Consider the following 6,902-nt stretch of genomic DNA (forward strand, 5'->3'; position numbering starts at 1 on the left):
GAGGAAGATTTATGTTTGTCTTCAGCAGATAATCCGGCCTCATAAAATGCTTGCAGCTATATGCCAGGTGTACATGAATAAAAGATCCAAACACAAAGTTCCCAGCCAGCAGGACTCCACTTTATCTCATGGTCACAGACACACACAACTAGGCAAGTGGCCTAAGCCAGTGAACTACTGACTTCGAGGTGGTCGTCACAAGAATGGGGATAAGGGTACTTCTGGGCGAGTTTATGGCTTGAGAGTTCGTCAGTATGTGTATTTCTAGAACGTTCCCTGTGCATATTTTACCCCAATCAAATTCTATTCAAAGGATTTTCTTTTGTGAGCTACCTTACTAGGAAATAAATACTAAGGAAGACATTCCCAGAGCTCTTTTCAGTATCAGGAGGACAGTCGGGGGAAGCACACGTTACAGATTAGACCCACTGACTTTTGAGGTTTTCTTGTGCTTATGGTACACATCTCCTTCTCTTCATTGCATATACGTGTGTACAATGTATGTCTATCCATACTTACATGTGTGCATATATGTACGCATGAGCATACATGGGAATACCTCTCCAGTTAGTGTATTTTTCTGATGCTAGGCTAACCTGTCCAATTATCCTCAGTCCTCCTTGTATCCAACCATCCTTCTGACTGATGTGCTCTGGATACAGACACTGCCCTGAGAATGACCTTCATGAATTTGCATTCTAATTGGTACAGGCTGTCCTAATGGTTGGTGGGATTTAAGTGTTTTTGTTCCATCTGCTCTCATTCTTTTGTCAGGCCGTTCTCAGTAGCAGAGACAGCCCTGTTCACACTTTGTGGTGCCTGCTCCTTCCCCTCATTTTCCAGTTGGACCAACTGTTCAATGTGTTGGGCTGCTGTTGAAATGCTTACTATTTCAGTCCTTCTGGGCTTCTGTGAAGGAATTACTAATTAAAATGAGAAACAAATGGACAAAAAAGTAAAGGAACGGGAATACAAATGTAGTCAGGGGGAGGGAATTCTCTTTCTTTGGAAGTGAAGTTAGAAGTAATTGACTGAGAGAAGCCAGAGCAGAAAATTAGGCTAGTCAGAGCACAGAGGGAGATCACGGTGAGCGCCCACCAGCGGGCCAAGTCAAATCTCTCAGTAAGCTGCTCATTGGAGCAACATTAATTGGTAATGTTTTGGTTGGGAGATGCAACAAAACCTAAACCAGAACCCGACCGTATAACAAAGGAAATAGATTCTTGTCTATGCATCTTGCTGAAGATTTAACTAGGCATGAAAAGAAAAGCCACACTTTCATGTGTGAACTCAAAGGATGGTACCCCTCACCGGCTCACAATGGACAGTGGGAATTCAGCTCTGGGTCCTAACACAGTTGATGTCTGTGGTCACAATCCATCCAGTCTCCCCAGTATCCACACAGTTGTTCAAGCGTTCACCTTACATCTAGCACTCTAACTGACCATGGTTGAACAAACAAACCCGAAAACAGACATTTTGGGAAAACTATATTTGTTTGCCATGGCTGAAAGTAGGGTTCATTTTCCAGTTCTGGTGTAACAGAGACTTGCAATAATTCCTCAATTTCTCTCTAAAGATCAGATGTACTCCTCAGGGGTATAAAATAGAGAATTTGAGAGCAAATTCTGCATGTCGACTCTCGCTGAGTGTTTCTCGTAGTCACCCTTGGCCTACTGTAAAAGAGCAGAAAGTGTCCATTAAAGGTGATGTCACCTTAAAGTGGACTCAGTAGCAACTGAGAAATTTATGTGAGGAAAAGTCAAAACTGTCTACGATCAGGATATCACTGATGGACTCTGAGCTGCAAAATTTCTCAAACGTTTGCCCAAAGCCTTAGATTCTGATGCTGAAGATAAGAGCAAACTCTAGTTTGCAGTGGGAATGTAGACACATGTAGGGGTAAGCCAGGGACCTCTGACTCAGGTCTTCTCCTCTTACCCAACAGAGCACTTCCTGCGAAGTGCTCCCATGTTCAGTCATGATTAGACCTTGACCTTGGCTTAAATTCACTAGATCTGTGCTGTCCAATATGGCAGTCATTAGCCACATGTGGCTTCATAAATTTAAATTAAATTAAACTAGAATCCAGTCCTTCATTGGCACTGGACATGTTACATACTCAGTAGCAAGGTATGCCTAGTGCCAACCATATTGAGTAGTACAAAATGAGGAATTCTTTGATTTTTCTTAAGCATCGCAGGAAGTTTTATTGAGCAGTTCTCATCCAGAACAAATTCACTTCTGAGGAAAACTTCTAGCTGCCCCAGTTCAGCCTACTGTGTTTCATTTCTGCTCCAGGACAGATGACTTAAGCACAATTACCAGACTCTGAAATGGTTTGAGGTTGTAGTTGGGTCCTGGGTAGAATTGCAAATGTTTCATACTGCTAATCCACACAGTGTGTCTTCAACAGTGGCATCAGGTAGCAGCTTCAGATGCACACTGTGTTCGTAGATGTGTGAAAAGTGTTCTACGAATCGAAAACTAGAAATTGACAGTGTTTCTCTGCCTCCTGGTACTCAGCCATCAACAGGCACACTAAATAAATTAGTGTGGTCCAAGAGGAGTCTACAGTGCCTCATTCATCTCTGGTCCTAAGAGACTCAGACACTTAGAGAGGTGCTCCTTGGGAGTTGATACTAACCAACTATGGCCTTGGTGAACTGCCAGTCACCCACTGAATGGGCATCCTGCTCCATCTAGAAAGCCTCTGATCTGTCGTATCTGATTTCTAATTCTTTAATGAATGCTTTCACCTCGCTCCTCACTGCTGTATATGGGACAGCATTAGAAAGGGAAGTGACATGAGGTCTAACTAGCATGTGGTCCAGGAAGCGTGAGGTCTATGCCTTTAAAGTTGTACCAGATGGAGGTAGAGCTAAGCCATCTGGAGAAGGAATCTTGAGTTGCTGAACTTAGTAGAGTCAGCCGACTTCTGGAATACTGACAAGATGCCACCTTGAATTGTTTCTCCTAAGTTGGAGTGAGTGGACTTGAATTTTGTTTGGGATAATTGGATCACGTTGAACTGAGCTCCTTAGGAGCTGTGTGTGAAAATGAGGAAGTGTGGGTATTAGGAATCAGTCATGAAACGTGTGTGGAAGATAACTTTCTGGCTGGGCTATCTCCAGATTTGTGGAAACATCTTTTCTCCATCTGGTGCATTTTTGGTTTTCTACAACCTAACCACAAATTTCTGGCCCATCTCCTTACAGCAGAGGCAAGCACTTATTCCAAGACTTCTGCCAACCTCTGTCCTATGGCCAGAGCTGATCAGTCTAGGGATGAGCGACCTGACCTTGGGATGATGAGGTGATATATATATAAAAGGCAAGCATCTAGTCCTGACAACCCTTCGAAGGAACAACAGAACATCAGGTTAGAAGCCAAGAAACACAAGCTCCACTCCTAATTGCCCAGCATGTTCAGCCTGAGACAAAGTTACTTTATCTCTCCTCTCTCCGGACCTAAGTTTCTTCCCATGTGAAAGTGAGGGGTTGCTACTAAAATAGCATAATTTTCCAGTGTGTGTTTTGTGCATGTTAATGAGCTCCCTGTGAGGGGAAGGAAAACTTTATAGTTTCAAGCTGAGCTCCCAAAGTTTCTACGCCATAAAACTTGTGAGAGTATTCAACACAATCATGTGCTTTGTGAACCTTCTAGAAAGGCATAAGTATGCAATACTTCTTTAAGTTCTTTGATCTTAGAGCCTTCATCCTGACTCTCACAGCATTTCCACAGAGCCCATTCTCAGAAACTGTGTGAGAGAGGTTTCTAAGCCTCACTTGGAGAGAACATGGAAACGTGGGCTTCGTGAACACAGCTGCCAGCTTCCGGCAGAGCTCAGAGACATGGGGAAGTTGGTTCTGTGTTGCACTTACACCTGTTTGAAAACATCCCCCTGTCTCCCTTGGAAGTCTCACAAGACCCCCCAGAGGCACTGCCAGCATAGAGCCAAGCCGGCAGTTTGACTGGAATTTTGTTCAGACCAGGCAAGTGTGCTGGCCTTGAGCAGAGCCAGAGAGAACGTGCATTCCGGAGCTTCTCTGCCATTAGCCACGCAGCAGCTGTAGCCCATGCCTGAGCTGTTCTTCAACTTCCTGAGGCGGATGTCTAGCAACACTATGGAGTGAAAGCCGAGGGCTGAGAGACTCCCTTTCAGGATCTGAAGGACAGTAATCTACCACCTTGTCCTTAACCTGAGGTGTCCTACGATGTGTCCCCAAGTTCCAGAATTTGAGATAATTGGGTATCTAGCTGTACTGAGGCTTTACTGCTGCCTTTCACATTTTTGTCCGTAAGAAACTCATTACCAATTCTCACCAGTGCACCTGCAAAGATCTACTAGGTAAGAGAGTCTCCTTCATTTTTGATTTACATGTATCTGTCAAAGCAGGCAGTATGGCTCTGTGGGTAAAGGTCTTTGCTGACCTAAGTTTGATTCCAGACACACAACACAGTAAAAGAGAACCGAAAACTACAATGTTGTCTGACCTCCACAAGCACACTACGGCACGTCCCAGCCCCTAAATAAAGAAATGCAATAAAAAGATATTTAAAAGCAAGCTAAATGTTGACTTCATGAGAATTCCATCTGCTGGTTTGGTTCTGCCTTCTGGGGTCACACAGATGAGCTTTCCCCCTGTCACGTGACAGCCCTAGTAATCAGAGGATTCTCTGAAAGGCTGAAGGGCTAATAAAAGAACAGCAGTCAGCCGGCTTTGAACATGTTCCTGATATAGTAGACAACAGAATTTGATGTGCGGCATGTGAAGACCCTGGTGTACCATTCCCTCTATCAAAGTCAGCGAGCATCTCCCTTAGGCTACTGGATAACAATATTTAAAAAGAAAAAAAAACTCTATAGAACTGCAGCGTGCCATCAGCTGACATTGATCCGTCAGGGCAAAAGTCCCCCAAAACCTGGGCAGCAGCTGCAGTCAGAGTACCTACTGGCAATGAGACTTTATGTGATAGAAGACATACAATGGGCTCTGCAACGGCTGTGGGCAGCAGACCGGAGGGATTAATGTTGGCGCACTCTTTGATCTGGGGCCGATGTGGACACAGATATCGGTTACAGTGAATTCCATGAGGTATGTATAGCCTTAGCTTAGGAAAATAATACTTAGGTCTTGGTGCCACTTCTCTTAAGTGTATAATGTGACTGACATGAGCTTCTCCCTGTGAGAGAGGTTTTGTTGGGTGAATCACCATAAAGTTGCCGGGGGTGGGGCGGGGCGGGGAACAAATTGCTTTTAAATGTCTTGACCACAGAAACTAGATCTCCACTTACCAAACACTGTGGGGATTTCCCATGGTCACCGTGTGTCCCAACTGACTAGACCGTGTCTCAGCTTCAATGTCCAGAGTTACTTTGAAAAGTTGATTATTTGATTGACCTAAGTTTGAAGGTCCCAAATACCGTTAAACCAGTAAATTTAATGCATCTGGAATCCTGAGACTAACGCTTGGTGATTTCTGCTGTTGAAGTGAAAATTGGGTATAATTTGTGCTGCTCCTGAGGAAATCTTAGGCCAAATGATTCTTTTCCTGTATCGAACAGTTTAAGAGATTTTCTTCATGAAATTATTTGTTTTTATATCAGAGAGGATATCTTTTGTTATTTATGTTAAGTAGTGTCCCTCAGATCACTTGCCTCGAGCAAGATAATCTTTTTCATTTTGATTGGAGGTAAGTGACAGGACATTCATTATGGTGGGCACGTCACAAATGCTCTAAAAGATACTTTTAAAATCTCTGGTGCCATTTTTAATTTTTTCCCTCACAGATTGAATTTTGTTTGGCTTACTTGTTGACTTTGGACTGAACATTTCACCGAAAATGGCTGAGCTTGGTCTGGAACCATGTAGTGTATGTACACAAGCAGAGCAATGTGTGTCTAAGGGCACTCCTCACTTCCTGGGGGTAAAAAGAATTCCTAATGCAGACATATTCAGTATTTCCCCTTCCCTCCCTCCCCCTACATTCCCTTCCTCCCTCTCTTTCACTCTCCGTTCCTCACCTCCCTCCCTCCCTCCCTCTCTCTCCCTTCTTCCCCCTCTCCCTCCCTCCCTCCCTACCTCTCCCTCTCCCTCCCTCCCTCCTTTGCTGCCTTCTTTGAGATTTTCTGTTAGGTACCAGGTGTCTGAATCAGAGAAAACTGCTCGTGGATTATCCTAGCATTGGTTTCTTCCGTCTACAGGAAACAGTTCGTAACTAGGAGAGAAGTTCTGGGCTAAGAAGACTTCACATTTGCAGAGGTATCCTTGGAGAGTGGACCCTTATTTCCCTCTGTCCCAGAAAGAGAAAGTCCTTCATTCTGGAACATAAACAGATCTCTGTGGATGGGTATTGCCTACTTTATTAACCCAGCGAATGGCTGCAAGCCAGATAGCCTCCAAGACTCTTCTCCTACACATTTTCTCTAATTTCATTGAATCCTCAAATAAGATAGCTGGTGTTTGCCCTCAGAGCCTGAGCCACACAGAAGCATGCAGACATTTGTGGATCTCTATACATCCAACCAGGGTCTCCTGAGCCCTTTGCTTGCAGGTCTTCTACAAGCAAACACACTTGCATGTTAGCACAGGGAGGAACCAAGGAGCTCACTGCTGGGAGGAGCTCACTGCTGGGAGGAGCTCACTGCTGGGAGGAGCTCACTGCTGGGAGGAGCTCACTGCTGGGAGGAGCTCACTGCTGGGAGGAGCTCACTGCTGGGAGGAGCTCACTGCTGGGAGGAGCTCACTGCTGGGAGGAGCTCACTGCTGGGAGGAGCTCACTGCTGGGAGGAGCTCACTGCTGGGAGGAGCTCACTGCTGGGAGGAGCTCACTGCTGGGAGGAGCTCACTCACTGCTGGGCAGTCACAGTGGAAGCTTATATTCCACCTTTGATAAAG

General features: G+C 44.9%; 1 long non-coding RNA gene across 1 annotated transcript in view; it reads left to right on the plus strand.

Moving 5' to 3' along the window:
• The window catches only part of LOC134481633 (uncharacterized), a 49,549-nt gene that overhangs the window by 39,654 nt on the left and 2,993 nt on the right, over window positions 1-6,902 (plus strand). The window contains exons 3-5 of the long non-coding RNA XR_015636375.1: window positions 3,219-5,099; window positions 5,795-5,877; window positions 6,209-6,266. This is a non-coding gene — a long non-coding RNA (uncharacterized LOC134481633). The remainder of the gene's footprint in view (window positions 1-3,218; window positions 5,100-5,794; window positions 5,878-6,208; window positions 6,267-6,902) is intronic.

Source organism: Rattus norvegicus, chromosome 13, assembly GCF_021556685.1.
Source record: "Rattus norvegicus strain SHRSP/BbbUtx chromosome 13, alternate assembly SHRSP_T2T, whole genome shotgun sequence".
NCBI classification, from domain to species: Eukaryota; Metazoa; Chordata; class Mammalia; order Rodentia; family Muridae; genus Rattus; species Rattus norvegicus.